A 17,458-nucleotide genomic window follows, 5' to 3' on the forward strand; every position below is an offset into this window, starting at 1 on the left:
TTATTCAACATTAGAAAGATCAGACGATATCTCACGGAGCATGCGGCACAACTCCTTGTCCAGGCCCTGGTAATCTCAAGGTTGGACTACTGCAATGCTCTCCTTGCTGGTCTTCCTGCAAAGGCTATCAAACCACTTCAGCTGGTTCAGAACGCAGCAGCACGCCTCGTCTTCCAACAGCCCAAAAGGGCACCATTTTCTCTAATACATTAGAAGCGGTCGCACCTATGAAGTCAAAAAAGATTAATAAAAAGTTCATAGCACCATGGTATAATAACACCACTTGCGCCCTAAAAAGAGAAACGCGTAAACTGGAGCGAAAATAGAAACAAACCCAATTAGAGGTCTTTAAAATTGCTAAACTAACAAACAAACAGACTCCACCTGACCTGGGTATTTCGCCGCACCTTGGTAGCAACGAATTCATGAAGTTTACCTTCATTGAAGGAGGCGCGTACGTTCCGGACGATTGAGTCTCAGATGACCACAGCGTTGGATTTCGTCTTGCAGAGGGCGGCATAGCGATTTCTCGTAGAAATCTCGAAGACCGGTGGCGGCGGTGGGGGAGAGTTCATCGCTCCGGTCCTGGATTTCGCATCTCGCCGTGCAGGTGCAGGAGTGAAATTCATTTCGGCTCGTTGTGATCTTGAATCCTGGGCTCTGTGCATAGAAACACACGGAGTAGAAGTGATAGGAGTATTACAATCACGTCGAACACTTACCGCAGCTTTGCGAGCGTCAGCCCGGGATGTTTCCAGCGCCATTTTTTGTTCTCGCAGACGTGTTTGCCTCTCGAGTAGATCATGGATCTGCTTCTCCAATGCTTCCAGTTCTGACTGAAAGAAAGATTCATCATCTGCACTCAAAGGTAACGTTAAACACATATCTGAATCATTAGCCATTAGTGGTGTCATTATGAGAACAGTGGCAATATAGAGGCAATATTCAGAAAAATAAAGGCTGGGAATGCTAACAGCCTGAGTGCTAATAGCGAATGGTCGTACAAAACAAATGTATCTGTGCGTTATATGACGATATTTGGTATGGGATACACTTAAGGATAGGTTTAACCCTCTGTGAGTTATCAATTTAGAACATAAATATTAAGAAATAACAGGAATAAACGATATATTTAGAAAAAGTTTGACGGAGCTCGGTCTCAAACCACGCTCTCTCAGCAAACAGGAAGTGATGAGGTTCAGGTGTGTGAACCTCCTCAACCCTCCTCACTTGACAGTTAAACAAACCAATCAAACTAAGGATTACATCAAGTATAACCCAATCAAGAGTATGAAAGGAAGCATTTTCATAAAATGCGTGTGGGATGATTTTCATGAGACGCTGCTTTAAAAAAAAAAACATTACCGGACAAAACCCGTATTGATTCAAAATGGACCCGCAATTTCATTCTCAAATACGGGACGATTCCATATTTGAAGGGATGGGTTGCAACCCTAGATGCAGAACCCATGAATTGATCCTTGAGGGACACCATACAATAATAGTATCAGACATATAATCACATAAATTAGGTAGACAGACAGACCAAATTAAAAGTGTCAGAGGTGAAAAATAGGGGCAAAGGGAATGATGTGATATTAAGTGAACAGCCAAATGAGCACGTCCCTTTATATGATTCACACGTTATTGTGAGCACTGTAGTAGGTGCCCCCAGAGATAAATAGGGACAAAGAAAAAATTAAACAGAGAGAGGCAAGGAGCAACCACTTCTTTCTCTCCATGCCCATCGCACCACCCAAACGTGGAAAGACAGAATATTAAGTAGGACCCGGGTATCCAAAAAACAGGCCTAGGTATGATAAAGTACAGGTCAGTGACAGAAAAATTCAGTACTGGTTACCCGTTTCTCCACGGCGACCGATGTAGTTGCGTGTCGTCACTCATAAACTGGAATCCCGGCGAGTGAAGCAATGGTGTGGGTAAAGGCCAGCCGCCTCTAAAACATCAGGCTACGTCTTAAAAACCAGCAGTAAGAATGAGGAAAAAAGCTCTTTCCTCTATCATGCCCATCAAACTCAGCGAACAAACAAACATCAACCACTCAGTCATGCACAGACAGAAAGAGATGCAGTTTTACTATGACTAGTAACACACAAGGTTAAAAGTTCAGAGAACTACGATTTAAACAGGGATTGTGCTTAGGACTGCCATATATTATAACAACCAAACAATTATTTTCTGACAGTTCTATTGCTAAATGCTTGAAAATTAAAAACTTGTCAAAAACAACCCCTTTACAGGCCAATGACTCCATAGATTTAGCAGCTATTCTGCCATCCTTTTTGCAACAACAAAGTATATTCTGAAGGGCATTCCTCATTTTGGAACACAACCCCATTTTGATCAAGCCATGTTTACATAAAAACCATAAAATTGAATTTTTTTGCAGTTCAAATGTTACGAATAAAAAATGTTCACCAAGAAATCGATCTTACATTAAAAATTGCCCATTTTAAGCCTTCATCATTTTGTAAATAAGTAGGAATACTATTTAACTGAGATTTCACTATCGACACCAAATTTGATTTCTAGTTGTTTGTAGTAGAGACAACAACCTTTATATTTTGAAACTGCTTGCACACCTGTTCAATATTTGGTATCTTCAATGTAACACTTCTTTCAGGGATGCTATATACAGTGGGGCAAAAAAGTATTTATTCACCCACCAATTGTGCAAGTTCTCTCACTTAAAAAGATGAGAGAGGCTTGTAATTTTCAACATTGGTTAACCCCAACTATGAGAGACAAAATAAGAAAATCACATTGTAGGATTTTTAATGAATTTATTTGCAAATTATGGTGGAATATACGTATTTGGTCATTAAAAAAACTTTATATCAATACTTTGTTATATAACCTTTGTTGGCAATCACAGGTCTAACATTTACATTTACATTTAGGCATTGGCAGACACTTTTATGCAAAGCGACTTACATTGCTTTATCCTAAACATAGGTATTTGCAATCCCCTGGGATCGAACCCACAACCTTGCAATGCTCTTAACACTGAGCTACAGGAAAGCTGAATGACCTGTAAATACAGCCGTTCAATGGCACACAGGCCATTTAGAAATAACGTACCGCAAGGAGCGCGATTCCCAGATAGAGGGGACCTTTCCTCCTCACTTTTCGACACTTCACTCTTCGATTTGATGCTTATCCATAAACCATGAGGTCTTGTTTCTATTTTTTGCAAGATATATATATTTTAAACCAATTGCATTAATGATCAGCCTGTTAAGAGCATTTCCTAATGAACACTGTTTTAATTGGGAAGATAATTTAGAATCTGTTCTGGTATAAATGGCAGGGAACGGATGCATTTTTAGTAGCTTTGTCAGTAATTTGCTCGCGATTCGACCCCACGCCTCCAGAGGAGACTGCGACCTGAACGCAGCGCCTTAGACCGCTCGGCCATCCTGACAGTGTGGGTGTTCGGCCTCTCAGCAATCGTGCACCCACCACTTTCGGAATGGACTCTTAAATGCAGCGGTTCAATGGCACACAGGCCATTTAGAAATAACGTGCCGCAAGGAGCGCGATTCCCAGATAGAGGGGACCTTTCCTCCTCACTTTTCGACACTTCACTCTTCGATTTGATGCTTATTCATAAACCATGAGGTCTTGTTTCTATTTTTTGCAAGAATTATATATTTTAAACCAATTGCATTAATGATCAGCCTGTTAAGAGCATTTCCTAATGAACACTGTTTTAAATGGGAAGATAATTTAGAATCTGTTCTGGTATAAATGGCAGGGAACGGATGCATTTTTAGTAGCTTTGTCAGTAATTTGCTCGCGATGAATCCATTTAAATTGTTACACTTTGTTTGTATGTTCAGTAGATTTTACTTCAAAAAAAGAACATTGACCGCTTTAATTGAACAGCCCTGATTTATGGTAAGGGCTATGTGTATGGCTTCATTATCCCAAGGAGTTTCCGTCCCTTTACCTGTTTCATAAAAAAGTGAACCCTACAGTCATTTGAACTCAGTCCTGCTCCTCATGCGATGCACTAATTGCGCTTTAACATCTCATATGAAATTGATGAATCAGATTTAATGAAAAGTTTTGTGTTTTGTATTTTGTGGTTGTAGTTACTTTTATTTTTATAAAACATTGCATACTGAAATGTCAGGCTATTCTGTCACTGAAAACGGTCAGACCAGAGTTGCTCCACTGCGTCCGGCGGACGCTGCAAAAGAATTTAGCGGACAGCGATTTCCTATGTTTTCTCAGATTGCATTACAAGCATGGTCACAAGCAAGAATATCCATTCTTAGAACTCCCCGCATCCTGTTTATATGTGCAGATCCCTTCCAAAACAAATGTTTGGCCGAAACCAAATGGACAGCTTCCCTGTTATATCAACAAAAGGCCTAGTCTTTTCACTTTTAACCTTTGCTGTTTACTTAAACATGCCGTGGTACGCCTCGTTGGCGCAGTTTGGGAGCGTCAGTCTCATAATCTGAAGGTCGTGAGTTCGAGCCTCACACGGGACAGCGTGATGGGAAATTCTTTTGAACTGACAGACTGGCTCTATTAAGGCGACACATCTTACCGGCTCCCGCGTAGGAACGTTCACGAGCGGGTGCTCCCTGGTGGTCTAGTGGCTAGGATTCGGCGCTCTCACCGCCGCGGCCCGGGTTCGATTCCCGGTCAGGGAATGCGCTTTTGGACACCCTCTGGCTGTATTCGTGGGACTTTGAAAAAACAATAACCTTTGAAGGTCTCCAAGGCTTAAAGAGACGCTTCCTTCGAGCCGGATTCGAACCAGCGACCTAAGGATGACCAGTGAGATGCCTACAGTCCTCCGCTCTACCAACTGAGCTATCGAAGGCCCGGATACCGTCTATCGTCTGAGCTATTTTTGGGCCTTGTCAGCGGAAGCCCTCGTGGCACGAAAAGGAGCTGAGGAGCAACGAGCCAGCCAGGAGTCGAACCTAGAATCTTCTGATCCGTAGTCAGACGCGTTATCCATTGCGCCACTGGCCCTCTTTGAGGGCACACAGGAAGAACGCAGATCGAGAACAGGCAAAGGGGCTGAAAGAACCCACGCTCTCTGGAACAAACCTGTGCCTGGTAATCAAGATTACTTGCAACTTCAAAGCAGATGTGGATTGGAACCCTTACACTGTCTGACTTAAATTAGCGCACGGCCGTTTCCATGTAAAGCCGAGCCTGGAGTCTCCAGTGTGACATGCAAAGCAATGTCAGAAGTGGGATTCGAACCCACGCCTCCAGTGGAGACTGCGACCTGAACGCAGCGCCTTAGACCGCTCGGCCATCCTGACAGTGTGGGCGTTCGGCCTCTCAGCAATCGTGCACCCACCACTTTCGGAATGGACCCTTAAATGCAGCCGTTCAATGGCACACAGGCCATTTAGAAATAACGTACCGCAAGGAGCGCGATTCCCAGATAGAGGGGACCTTTCCTCCTCACTTTTCGACACTTCACTCTTCGATTTGATGCTTATTCATAAACCATGAGGTCTTGTTTCTATTTTTTGCAAGAATTATATATTTTAAACCAATTGCATTAATGATCAGCCTGTTAAGAGCATTTCCTAATGAACACTGTTTTAAATGGGAAGATAATTTAGAATGTGTTGTAGTGTATTTCGGGGGAAACTATGAGTTTGATCACAGTAAAAGACGTATAATTAATGATGACTAACTATACCTGTTTTATACACTTAATACACGGATTCGGCAGACCTGATAATAGCGACAAACTAAATTCACTCGTCCAGCGAGTGATCCGCAGATCGTATATCAAATCTAAGAAATATTACTTTCCTGGCCTTGGAAAAATAACACTCTTACTGTATGTAGTACAGTACCGCTCCAGAAATTGTGATAAATTTGTGATAAAATTACACAGCAACAGTTTAATTGTGGATAACAAATGCGGGTTTATTTACTACACTAAAGGGGAAACAAACGACTGACTAACAAAATAACAAATGTTAACAAACAAAACATGAAACATAAATGCAGTAAAGAAAGGTAAGAAATAGACAAAGAGTGGCAGTTTTACAAACAGCTATTCACATCTGCATGAACCATCGAGGATAATCTCCTTTTGTAAAAAGGGGCTAAAGCTTAAACGCAGCTATTTAGGATATAGTTGATACTTGCATTGGTTCCCTGAGTGTGCTGGGGCAAGTTCTGTGCGCGTTGAAAAGGTTCTATGAGTCCTGATGGTTTCAAAGCAAGCGGGTGAGTCCGTCTACTTCTTTCTTGGAGCCGGATTGGCTGACGAGGGTAGGACGAAGTTAGCCGATGTAAACTGCCGGATGAAATGTCTCCAAGGGAGAGACAGGTCTCGGTGACGTGCCGGGCAGGAGCGCGAGGACACGAGATGAGCCGAGCATCGATAGCTCAGTTTACGGCTGCTTTAAGCTTGACGGGTTCACGCCCTTCAAAGTGAGTTATCCAATCTGATGAGCTGATTTTGGAGCGAAGCAAAGTTTCTTTGTTTTGCTTAGTAGCTCATTTGCATTCAGGATCACTTAGAGGTTTGGTGCTGTAGAACTCTTAGAATGACATAAAATCGATAGGATCGAAAACACGTTATTCTGCTATACATCATCTTTCCAGTAATGAAGAGAGAAACATTTAGATATAAAACATGCCAGGGTTATAAGTACATTGACAAGACGTTCGTACAAGAATGGTAATATAAGCAGAATACAACTAAACACAAATGCTTTTGAGGTTATAGGCGAGTCCGAATAACATGGGGACAAACATACAATGTGGAGATGTAGGTTTGAATTATTTGAAACTATTCTTTTGTGGTTAACAAGAGGGAGACTTCAAGACTTGACTGACCATTTGCCCTCATTCCTGTTAACACATCTGGAGTCCATGTTAGTGTCAACGACCCCATCCTCCCTGTTGGGATTTCTTTGAAGTCCACGAGTGTTGGTGTGGATTTATCCTGGTCAATTGATGGATGTGTTACAAGAGGACAGTTGGATCAGACTTGCTGGCGCCGATTAGAGTTCCACTGAGAGGTCATGTCTTAACAACCCTCAATGGTCCTCTTTATTTCAACACCCGGATCTCTAATCAATGGTGCGACCCCTATTGAGAGGTCAGGATATTTTACGATGTTCCAAATGGTCACCTTTGATCTGGGCAAGATCCTACATATTCCCCCCTTCGGCCGACGGGGTTCGCATAGAAGCTTAGTCGGACGATGATTGTTTGGATCGTAATAGTCAAAGTGACAGGTGGGTCTTATTGGTCCTCCATGCTGTGGCGCACTGGCAGTGGGTCGTTCTCGATGAGGCAAGTTTCCCAGGCAGTGCTGCCCTCTGGGTCGTCAGACGGGTAGTGTTCAAAGACAGGGAGAATAAAAGGAATTTTAACAGTCTTTTCAGAGGCAGTCCTGTGCTTTACATAGGCCTTATGGGCTAGATCCCGCAGCTGTTGAGTGGTCATGGTGCGGGGGCATGCAGTGACTCCTAAGTGATGGCTCACGCTAGGATGCAGGTTGCGCAGGAAAAGAGTTCTAAAGTTAAAATCCTCCTCCATCTCTGGCTCATTTCTGGCAACAAAGTAGGTCCGTCTCAGCCTGTTATAATAGGCCTGTGGGGTTTCGAGATGGCCCTGTTTAAGGTCCATGGCAGCAACAAGTCCCTGTTCAAACTCTGGGTCTGAAAACTCCTTTATTAGAGCCTGCTGCAGTTGCTTGTAATCCCCTTTGACAGTGTCTGACTGCCGGTCCAGGAAGCTGCGCACCTCGCGGCTGGAAGTAATCCTGAGCAAGTACAGAGTGTCTCTGGTGGAAACATTTGCCATGTTTTGAAGATGAAAGTTAATATCCTGCAGGTAGGAGTGTATGTCTTGTCCTCCTGCAGGGTTTGGGGTAAACGTGGGGATGTTCCTGGCCAGTTTGTCAAGGTCCTTTGGAGCCATGCAGTGGGTTGTTGTAGGGATTTGCTGAAGATGCTCCCATCCCTCAGTGGCGGTTAAGGGCTCTTGGATACTGGCAGGTGATGTCTTTAACCGCAGGCTATCAGCTTCCTCTTTCCCGGATGATGCTTGGCTGGGAAGTCTGGTCCTGCTTATCGGGGGAAGTTCAGGAAGTTTGGCTCTTCCCCCCCTTGGTTCAGCTTTAAACATGTAGGCGTACTTTAGTTCTCTTTGCACGGTATCAAATTCCGACTGGAGTTGGTCGTGTTGCTGAGCCAAGGCTTGGGCTTCTGCTCGGGCTGCTTGAAAGCGTTTCTCAGAGGCTTTGGCTTTTGCCTCCCTCTCTTTCAGTTCGGTTTCAGCCCGTCGTAATAGAGTCTCTGCTTCCTGGAGCTTGCATTCTTGGTCCTTGCAGGCCTGCTTCTCCAACCGTTCTCTGTGCTCGATGTCTGTACGGAGGTCGGTTACAGTATCCTGGAGCCTTTGCACCTCCTCCTTTAGCTCTGGGTGCCGCTCATCCGTTGCCAGCTCCTTGGTCTCTAGGGTTAGTTGATCTAGGCTTTTCTGGGCGTCTGCCTGGTTCCTGCGGGCCTCCTCAGCCTGAAGCTTTAATGCCGTTGTCTCCTGCTCCAGGAGGGTGACGTTTCCGTCGCTCAGCTTCAACTGGGCGATGAGGTTGTGGGCGAGGCTACCCATGGCCTTGGCCAGCTCCTTGTGGGCGTAGCTTTGTGTTGGATCTTGGGCCATCAACTGGTCCAAGTTGTCATCCAGCTGCTCACGGTTCAGACCCTGTATGTCTTTAGTCGCCTCGGGTAGGAGCGCATCCGTCATTGCGCTCAACCAGGTCTCTAGCTGGTCCCAGTGGGCATCAGGGCTAGGCGAGTAAATGTTTCGATGGGTCTAAACTTAGGGTGTCATTCTAATGACCGGGGAGTTTACTTCATCAACATATTACTGAGAATTCCCTGATGGCTCATGCAGATTCAGTCTTCCAGAAAACAAAAAGTAAAACAAAATTAAATCAATAACAAAACAAAATAAAGAGATAGAAAAGGGCTAGAGAGGGTTGCTTAACTTTGCTCCGCTGGTTGGGAACCCTAGGGTTATGACAGGGCCTGCAGGTAGGGGGCGCTATGGTGTCATCTAACCTAGGGAGGCAGCTAAGCTCAAAAACAACAGGGAAAACTACACAGTTTAAAAGCGGGGGAAGGGAGCGTTCATACTTCCCTTTCTTCCTATAGAAAATCCGTAGGGGCTGTACCTTATTTGCATAGACCTGGCGTGAAATGAGGGCTTCCAGATGGGTCCCAGGTAAACAAATCCAACTCTCCAGCATCTCCGGACACACAGCAGCAATCACCCAGACCCCTCGCCCTACACGCCACTCAGGTGCGACCACTCAAACAGTCACAACTCTCAGCCCAACCTGACCGTACCGAGTGGGTTACCGACTGGTGGGCACAGAGAAACCTGGGATTTTACCCGGGGGTGCCACTCGCAACAGACATAGCCCGTAGGCTTTTCTTCCCGCTAAGTGGCACTTCCCGGGGTTATGTACCCCAGAATTTACTGCAGTGCACCACCCATCGGCCCCCACTAAACATAGGAGTGCCAGTGGCTGAAAGTCTCCCTGCGTGCCGTCACCTAGAGCCGGGGACAAAGGTATCTGAGAAATCCACCACCAGTGCCAGACACGCCAAGAGAGCCGGATCCGCTCACCAGGTCCACTTAGGAGAGCCGTCACTTCACTACCCAGGCAGCTCTAGGGGAAGAATTAATGACATAGCTAGAACTACACAGAGATGAGCAAACCAAATTGTTAAAGGGCGAAAAACTCTTTAAATCAGATTTTAATAAAAAATTAAAAACAAATTGTGAATTAATTTGAAATCAAATTGTCAAATATTCAATCCATAAATTAAAACATTTGATACTTTAATCAAATTAAATTAATGATGTTCCTAGGTGGGGGGCTTTATAGGGAGTAATGAGGAAATGGGAACAAATAAACCTACAATGTTGAAAACTGAAAAACAAAAATAAGAACCAGTAACCTGAAAACTAATTATTATTATTACAATAATTAATTAAACTGAAACTCAAAATCAAATAAGTAAATAAATAAAAATAAACTGAGAAGTCAAAACAAGAAAAATGGAAATGAGAGAAGTTAAGAAGGAAGAGACTGACTGAGAGGGCCCACAAGGTGGGCGTGGTCGAGCCACGCCAAAAGGAAGTCGGGGAGGAAGGGGTGGAGTTAGGAAAGTGTTAGTCACCTACACACGCTACACTGCCCTCTGGTGTTAGTGAGTCGTAACACCATATCCTCTGACTTCAACGTGATTACCATCTCGTTTACACAAAGACTTTAACAATCACTTTAATTTGAACATTCAAGCGGCAATTGCTGTAGAAAAGAATTTACATATAAAATAAACCTCAAAACACAAGTCAACCAATAACTTTCTTAACTGGGTCTACAAGACAATTATGCTACAGAAATTGACGTCAGCTTGATATAAATTCAAATCAAATCGCCCGCTTTGGGGGCGTCACGGATGGTGACGTTCGATCTCGGCGGATCTAAGCTACGCGTCAGTTCACTACCTGAACGCGTGCGGCAGGATCTCTTCGCTGCCCAAACACTGAGTTTACAACACACAGTCATACAAAACAAACACACAACGGGATTTCTTCGCCGTCGCACAATTAACTTGATCAAGATTCTAAAACACTTCCCTTTTAACGTTCGTCATCTATTGTTTAACTCCACAACATCCAGTAAAGTAAAGTACAAAAACAATATCCTTACGCCTTGTTTACGAGGAAACAAAAAGCACGCATTAGCTAGCTAGGCTAATGGTTCAACTTCGGGAAGCGGTGTATATTTAGCTGAACCCTCATTGGAAAATGCATCAATGGCTTTACATCAGTCTAAAATACACAAAATTCGGCCGTATACATGAAACTGGGAGGAAATCCGCTCCACAATTTCCTTCGCGCTAACAGAGGATTTCTTCGCTCAAATTAGGGCGGTAAACAATATCTCGTGACTCACTATAAAAGGTTTCCTCGTGATATAGGGTCAAATTTGAAATAGCAGTTATCTCGCTCATCATTAACAGTGACTGGAGTTTTCCTGGATTGAAACTCAGAGTGTGTTTCGGCGCAGAAACTTCACTATTCAATAATTCATTCATACAAAGAGCGAGTTTTACGTTTCGCTCAGCGCGCATTACCGTTACACACAAATGCAGACACAAATGAAACTGAAACTGGCTCTCCTCACAAACAACGTTTAAAACTGCCCGCGCATTCTCCACCAATTATGTAGTGTATTTCGGGGGAAACTATGAGTTTGATCACAGTAAAAGACGTATAATTAATGATGACTAACTATACCTGTTTTATACACTTAATACACGGATTCGGCAGACCTGATAATAGCGACAACTAAATTCACTCGTCCAGCGAGTGATCCGCAGATCGTATATCAAATCTAAGAAATATTACTTTCCTGGCCTTGGAAAAATAACTCTCTTACTGTATGTAGTACAGTACCGCTCCAGAAATTATAACGAAATCAAGCAGTTTAAGTGACGTTAATATGTGATAAAATTACACAGCAACAGTTTAATTGTGGTTAACAAATGCGGGTTTATTTACTACACTAAAGGGGAAACAAACGACTGACTAACAAAATAACAAATGTTAACAAACAAAACATGAAACATAAATGCAGTAAAGAAAGGTAAGAAATAGACAAAGAGTGGCAGTTTTACAAACAGCTATTCACATCTGCATGAACCATCGAGGATAATCTCCTTTTGTAAAAAGGGGCTAAAGCTTAAACGCAGCTATTTAGGATATAGTTGATACTTGCATTGGTTCCCTGAGTGTGCTGGGGCAAGTTCTGTGCGCGTTGAAAAGGTTCTATGAGTCCTGATGGTTTCAAAGCAAGCGGGTGAGTCCGTCTACTTCTTTCTTGGAGCCGGATTGGCTGACGAGGGTAGGACGAAGTTAGCCGATGTAAACTGCCGGATGAAATGTCTCCAAGGGAGAGACAGGTCTCGGTGACGTGCCGGGCAGGAGCGCGAGGACACGAGATGAGCCGAGCATCGATAGCTCAGTTTACGGCTGCTTTAAGCTTGACGGGTTCACGCCCTTCAAAGTGAGTTATCCAATCTGATGAGCTGATTTTGGAGCGAAGCAAAGTTTCTTTGTTTTGCTTAGTAGCTCATTTGCATTCAGGATCACTTAGAGGTTTGGTGCTGTAGAACTCTTAGAATGACATAAAATCGATAGGATCGAAAACACGTTATTGTGCTATACATCATCTTTCCAGTAATGAAGAGAGAAACATTTAGATATAAAACATGCCAGGGTTATAAGTACATTGACAAGAAGTTCGTACAAGAATGGTAATATAAGCAGAATACAACTAAACACAAATGCTTTTGAGGTTATAGGCGAGTCCGAATAACATGGGGACAAACATACAATGTGGAGATGTAGGTTTGAATTATTTGAAACTATTCTTTTGTGGTTAACAAGAGGGAGACTTCAAGACTTGACTGACCATTTGCCCTCATTCCTGTTAACACATCTGGAGTCCATGTTAGTGTCAACGACCCCATCCTCCCTGTTGGGATTTCTTTGAAGTCCACGAGTGTTGGTGTGGATTTATCCTGGTCAATTGATGGATGTGTTACAAGAGGACAGTTGGATCAGACTTGCTGGCGCCGATTAGAGTTCCACTGAGAGGTCATGTCTTAACAACCCTCAATGGTCCTCTTTATTTCAACACCCGGATCTCTAATCAATGGTGCGACCCCTATTGAGAGGTCAGGATATTTTACGATGTTCCAAATGGTCACCTTTGATCTGGGCAAGATCCTACAGTGTTCTGGTATAAATGGCAGGGAACGGATGCATTTTTAGTAGCTTTGTCAGTAATTTGCTCGCGATGAATCCATTTAAATTGTTACACTTTGTTTGTATGTTCAGTAGATTTTACTTCAAAAAAAGAACATTGACCGCTTTAATTGAACAGCCCTGATTTATGGTAAGGGCTATGTGTATGGCTTCATTATCCCAAGGAGTTTCCGTCCCTTTACCTGTTTCATAAATAATTGAACCCTACAGTCATTTGAACTCAGTCCTGCTCCTCATCCGATGCACTAATTGCGCTTTAACATCTCATATGAAATTGATGAATCAGATTTAATGAAAAGTTTTGTGTTTTGTATTTTGTGGTTGTTGTTACTTTTATTTTTATAAAACATTGCATACTGAAATGTCAGGCTATTCTGTCACTGAAAACGGTCAGACCAGAGTTGCTCCACTGCGTCCGGCGGACGCTGCAAAAGAATTTAGCGGACAGCGATTTCCTATGTTTTCTCAGATTGCATCACAAGCATGGTCACAAGCAAGAATATCCATTCTTAGAACTCCCCGCAGCCTGTTTATATGTGCAGTTCCCTTCCAAAACAAATGTTTGGCCGAAACCAAATGGACAGCTTCCCTGTTATATCAACAAAAGGCCTAGTCTTTTCACTTTTAATCTTTGCTGTTTACTTAAACATGCCGTGGTACGCCTCGTTGGCGCAGTTTGGCAGCGCGTCAGTCTCATAATCTGAAGGTCGTGAGTTCGAGCCTCACACGGGGCAGCGTGGTGGGAAATTCTTTTGAACTGACAGACTGGCTCTATTAAGGCGACACATCTTTCCGGCTCCCGCGTAGGAACGTTCACGAGCGAGTGCTCCCTGGTGGTCTAGTGGCTATGATTCGGTGCTCTCACCGCCGCGGCCCGGGTTCGATTCCTGGTCAGGGAATGCGCTTTTGGACACCCTCTGGCTGTATTCGTGGGACTTTGAAAAAACAATAACCTTTGAAGGTCTCCAAGGCTTAAAGAGACGCTTCCTTCGAGCCGGATTCGAACCAGCGACCTAAGGATGACCAGTGAGATGCCTACAGTCCTCCGCTCTACCAACTGAGCTATCGAAGGCCCGGATACCGTCTATCGTCTGAGCTATTTTTGGGCCTTGTCAGCGGAAGCCCTCGTGGCACGAAAAGGAGCTGAGGAGCAACGAGCCAGCCAGGAGTCGAACCTAGAATCTTCTGATCCGTAGTCAGACGCGTTATCCATTGCGCCACTGGCCCTCTTTGAGGGCACACAGGAAGAACGCAGATCGAGAACAGGCAAAGGGGCTGAAAGAACCCACGCTCTCTGGAACAAACCTGTGCCTCTTCACTCTTCGATTCACTTCACTCTTCGATTTGATGCTTATTCATAAACCATGAGGTCTTGTTTCTATTTTTTGCAAGAATTATATATTTTAAACCAATTGCATTAATGATCAGCCTGTTAAGAGCATTTCCTAATGAACACTGTTTTAAATGGGAAGATAATTTAGAATGTGTTCTGGTATAAATGGCAGGGAACGGATGCATTTTTAGTAGCTTTGTCAGTAATTTGCTCGTGATGAATCCAGTGGCGGAGCTAGAGTTTAATTTATGGGGTGGCAAAGGGGTGGCCAAGGCAATTTCAGGGGGTCCACAGACCACGGCAGAAAATGTGTGTGTAACCCTGACCTGTGACATATGTACAGTATACAAAACAGCTGCACAACTTAATGGCATTAATTTAATTCTGAATGTATTTGGAATAAATACATTATAAAATATAAATGATGAAAATGTTGAAAAAACAGTTTAACCATGATAACTTGCTTAATTTAAACAGGAGCAAAGCAGCACCAGAGGTGTCTTTTAAGTGATGGGATCATAGCATCTTACATGTTTGATAAAACATATACTCATTCTATGGGACTGCAAGATTATAACAAAATCATTGCTGCAGATTATTGCCCCTTGTTTCTTGATCTAGATTATTACTTTCAGATAGTATTATATTGTTCATGATTACAAGCTACAAAACAAGCTGAGAAGCGTTTATGAATTATTGAATTGCTGTTTTATTGCTGTTTTAATTCTCTAAATCTAAGGAACATAAACATCAGTTATTCAAACGGGAAATATATAGAAAACAAACAAAGAACATTAAACATCACAAAGCCAACCGCCTTGCTATACATTATCCCACTTATTACATGGCTACCTACCAAATAAATAAATCATTTGACACAACATATTGATTTAAAAGGGAGTTTATTGATTTAAAAACTATTTATATTGCTTCCGCTAAAGAAAATAGTCCGTTCGGTCTCTACGGTTAGAATCCTGCGTCCATGGCAACGCTCTGTTTTTCATGACAACGGTCTGTTATACTAAGATTAGTGCTGCATTACACGTGCCAATATGAATAAGCCTACCTTATGTCTGTGATTGTTGCTGAACATTTGCCAACGACATGTTTTAAGCATATTCACGCAGGCGTGACAGTATTAGTCAGTCAGTTTCACGACTAGTAATGCTCATGAAGTATTAATGCTAAGCACTAAAGTGCAACGTCTCCCTTACTTCCCGTTAAAACACTACTTCGTTTAATTTAATACCAATAAAAGCCGTACATACCAGCAAAATGCTCTTCATCTATCCCGTGTGCTGTCGGCTTTGTTTTGGAGCCGTTTGGAGCACGTCACGAAGGTGCTGCGTGTCAGCTTAACCAATGAAAAGTGTAGCAGCAACAAGCACGCTGCGGCTGCACGCTTGTGCGTGCTGCGTAAGGATGCATTCACGTCCGCTGGGAGATTTGGGAAATGTTCGTAAAAATCTAACAGTCTAATGTTTTCAGCGGGGTGGCAACAGGGGTGACAAGGACTTCGTCTGGGCTGGCAATTGCCACCCCAACTAGCCCTCTGGCTCCGCCACTGTGACCCACCCATGCAGCCAAGCATATGCGAGAACGTAGCAAAATTGAGCCGGTATGCGCGCATTTAGCTACAGTAAATTGTCGGTTTGCACAAAGATGGTTGTTAAGCCTACGGATCCCTTTGCTCCGAATATTAGCCAATATTTAACGTGATTGCATATACACTGTTATCATAATAACATAATTAAAAAGCATATCATACATATTAACGCACATATTTATTCTAGGCTTTATAAAGTTTATTACTGCAAAAGCTGCATATGCTATGTCCACTTCAAGAAGAGCGAGTCTGACTATTGTGTTAAATTAATTAACATTCTGTATACTAAAAAAATAAAGTGAGGCACACGATCGATGTCAAGGGTTATTCAAAGATGTTAATACACAAAAATGATCTATCTTAGTCTGACTGAAAAGTCCAAAGTGTGCACATCAGAATGTAGCCTATGTGTCTCGCAAACATAATTATGTCTCAACTGAATTCAATTAAATAAACATAGATAAATATACGTATAGAATTAAGATATGGTTTCATTTTATTAAACATGTTTAATATTTACGAATGGCGCCTGCAATTGATGACATCAGCTACACTTAAGACGGTAAAGCAATGAGAAAAATACCACAAAAATAAATACTCTATCTTTGAGGGGTATTATTGAATAGGGGTTTTTTTTAATAAAAAAGGTAGACGTTTTAAATAGAATTATTATTATTATTATTAATGCATAACAGCAGCTGCAATTACAACGAAGTGTTTTCCTGAAAAAAGAAAATTAAAAAAGAAAAAGCTGTCAAATGGCTATAAATAAAAGCTAAATGTTTAGCCTGCATTGCAAACTTACAGGTTCAGTGGATCTAAAAGAAACAAAAATAAGGCAATCTATTTGTGCAGTTACAGTATCGAAACGAATACAAAACAAAAAGCACTGGATATTATAAGGTATACAAGATCCACAACAAACTTACACGATATTATTAGTTTCTTGTTTGAAACTGTCTCAGTTAAGGGGTACACAAACGCATTTTAAGTTTACATAGAGCGAACCGAAAACCCCGTTTAATAAAACAGCCTTCACAAAGCATACTCAAGTGAGTTATGGTCATTATTTTTATTTTGTTTCATGCTTTGTCCAGTGGCGGAGCTAGAGTTTAATTTATGGGGTGGCAAGGGGGTGGCCAAGGCAATTTCAGGGGGTCCACAGACCACGGCAGAAAATGTGTGTGTAACCCTGACCTGTGACATATGTACAGTATTCAAAACAGCTGCACAACTTAATGGCATTGATTTAATTCTGAATGTATTTTGATTAAATACATTATAAAATATAAATAATGAAAATGTTGAAAAAATAGTTTATCCATGATAACTTGCTTAATTTAAACAGGAGCAAAGCAGCACCAGAGGTGTCTTTTAAGTGATGTGGATCAGAGCATCTTACATGTTTGATAAAACATATACTCATTCTATGGGACTGCAAGATTATAACAAAATCATTGCTGCGGATTATTGCCCCTTGATGTTTCTTGATCTAGATTATTACTTTCAGATAGTATTATATTGTTCATGATTACAAGCTACAAAACAAGCTGAGAAGCGTTTATGAATTATTGAATTGCTGTTTTATTGCCGTTTTAATTCTCTAAATCTAAGGAACATAAACATCAGTTAGTCAA

The 17,458-nt window shown here is 42.3% G+C and overlaps 8 non-coding genes across 8 annotated transcripts; 3 read left to right on the forward strand and 5 right to left on the reverse strand.

Annotated features, from left to right (window-relative positions):
• The first annotated feature begins 4,616 nt into the window (after positions 1 to 4,616).
• On the forward strand, positions 4,617 to 4,688 carry trnae-cuc (transfer RNA glutamic acid (anticodon CUC)). Its single transcript has one exon. It is a non-coding gene; the product is annotated as a tRNA-Glu (tRNA).
• An 86-nt stretch (positions 4,689 to 4,774) lies between these two features.
• Positions 4,775 to 4,861, reverse strand: trnay-gua (transfer RNA tyrosine (anticodon GUA)). The gene is given in 2 exon segments: positions 4,775 to 4,810; positions 4,825 to 4,861. It is a non-coding gene; the product is annotated as a tRNA-Tyr (tRNA).
• An 82-nt stretch (positions 4,862 to 4,943) lies between these two features.
• trnar-acg (transfer RNA arginine (anticodon ACG)) lies at positions 4,944 to 5,016 on the reverse strand. The gene has a single exon. It is a non-coding gene; the product is annotated as a tRNA-Arg (tRNA).
• A 216-nt stretch (positions 5,017 to 5,232) lies between these two features.
• On the reverse strand, positions 5,233 to 5,315 carry trnal-cag (transfer RNA leucine (anticodon CAG)). Its single transcript has one exon. It is a non-coding gene; the product is annotated as a tRNA-Leu (tRNA).
• Positions 5,316 to 13,542: 8,227 nt separating this feature from the next.
• Positions 13,543 to 13,616, forward strand: trnam-cau (transfer RNA methionine (anticodon CAU)). The gene has a single exon. It is a non-coding gene; the product is annotated as a tRNA-Met (tRNA).
• Positions 13,617 to 13,709: 93 nt separating this feature from the next.
• Positions 13,710 to 13,781, forward strand: trnae-cuc (transfer RNA glutamic acid (anticodon CUC)). Its single transcript has one exon. It is a non-coding gene; the product is annotated as a tRNA-Glu (tRNA).
• Positions 13,782 to 13,867: 86 nt separating this feature from the next.
• Positions 13,868 to 13,954, reverse strand: trnay-gua (transfer RNA tyrosine (anticodon GUA)). The gene is given in 2 exon segments: positions 13,868 to 13,903; positions 13,918 to 13,954. It is a non-coding gene; the product is annotated as a tRNA-Tyr (tRNA).
• Positions 13,955 to 14,036: 82 nt separating this feature from the next.
• trnar-acg (transfer RNA arginine (anticodon ACG)) lies at positions 14,037 to 14,109 on the reverse strand. The gene has a single exon. It is a non-coding gene; the product is annotated as a tRNA-Arg (tRNA).
• Positions 14,110 to 17,458: the final 3,349 nt, after the last annotated feature.

The sequence above is a fragment of the Triplophysa dalaica genome, chromosome 5, assembly GCF_015846415.1.
Source record: "Triplophysa dalaica isolate WHDGS20190420 chromosome 5, ASM1584641v1, whole genome shotgun sequence".
Lineage (NCBI taxonomy): Eukaryota > Metazoa > Chordata > Actinopteri > Cypriniformes > Nemacheilidae > Triplophysa > Triplophysa dalaica.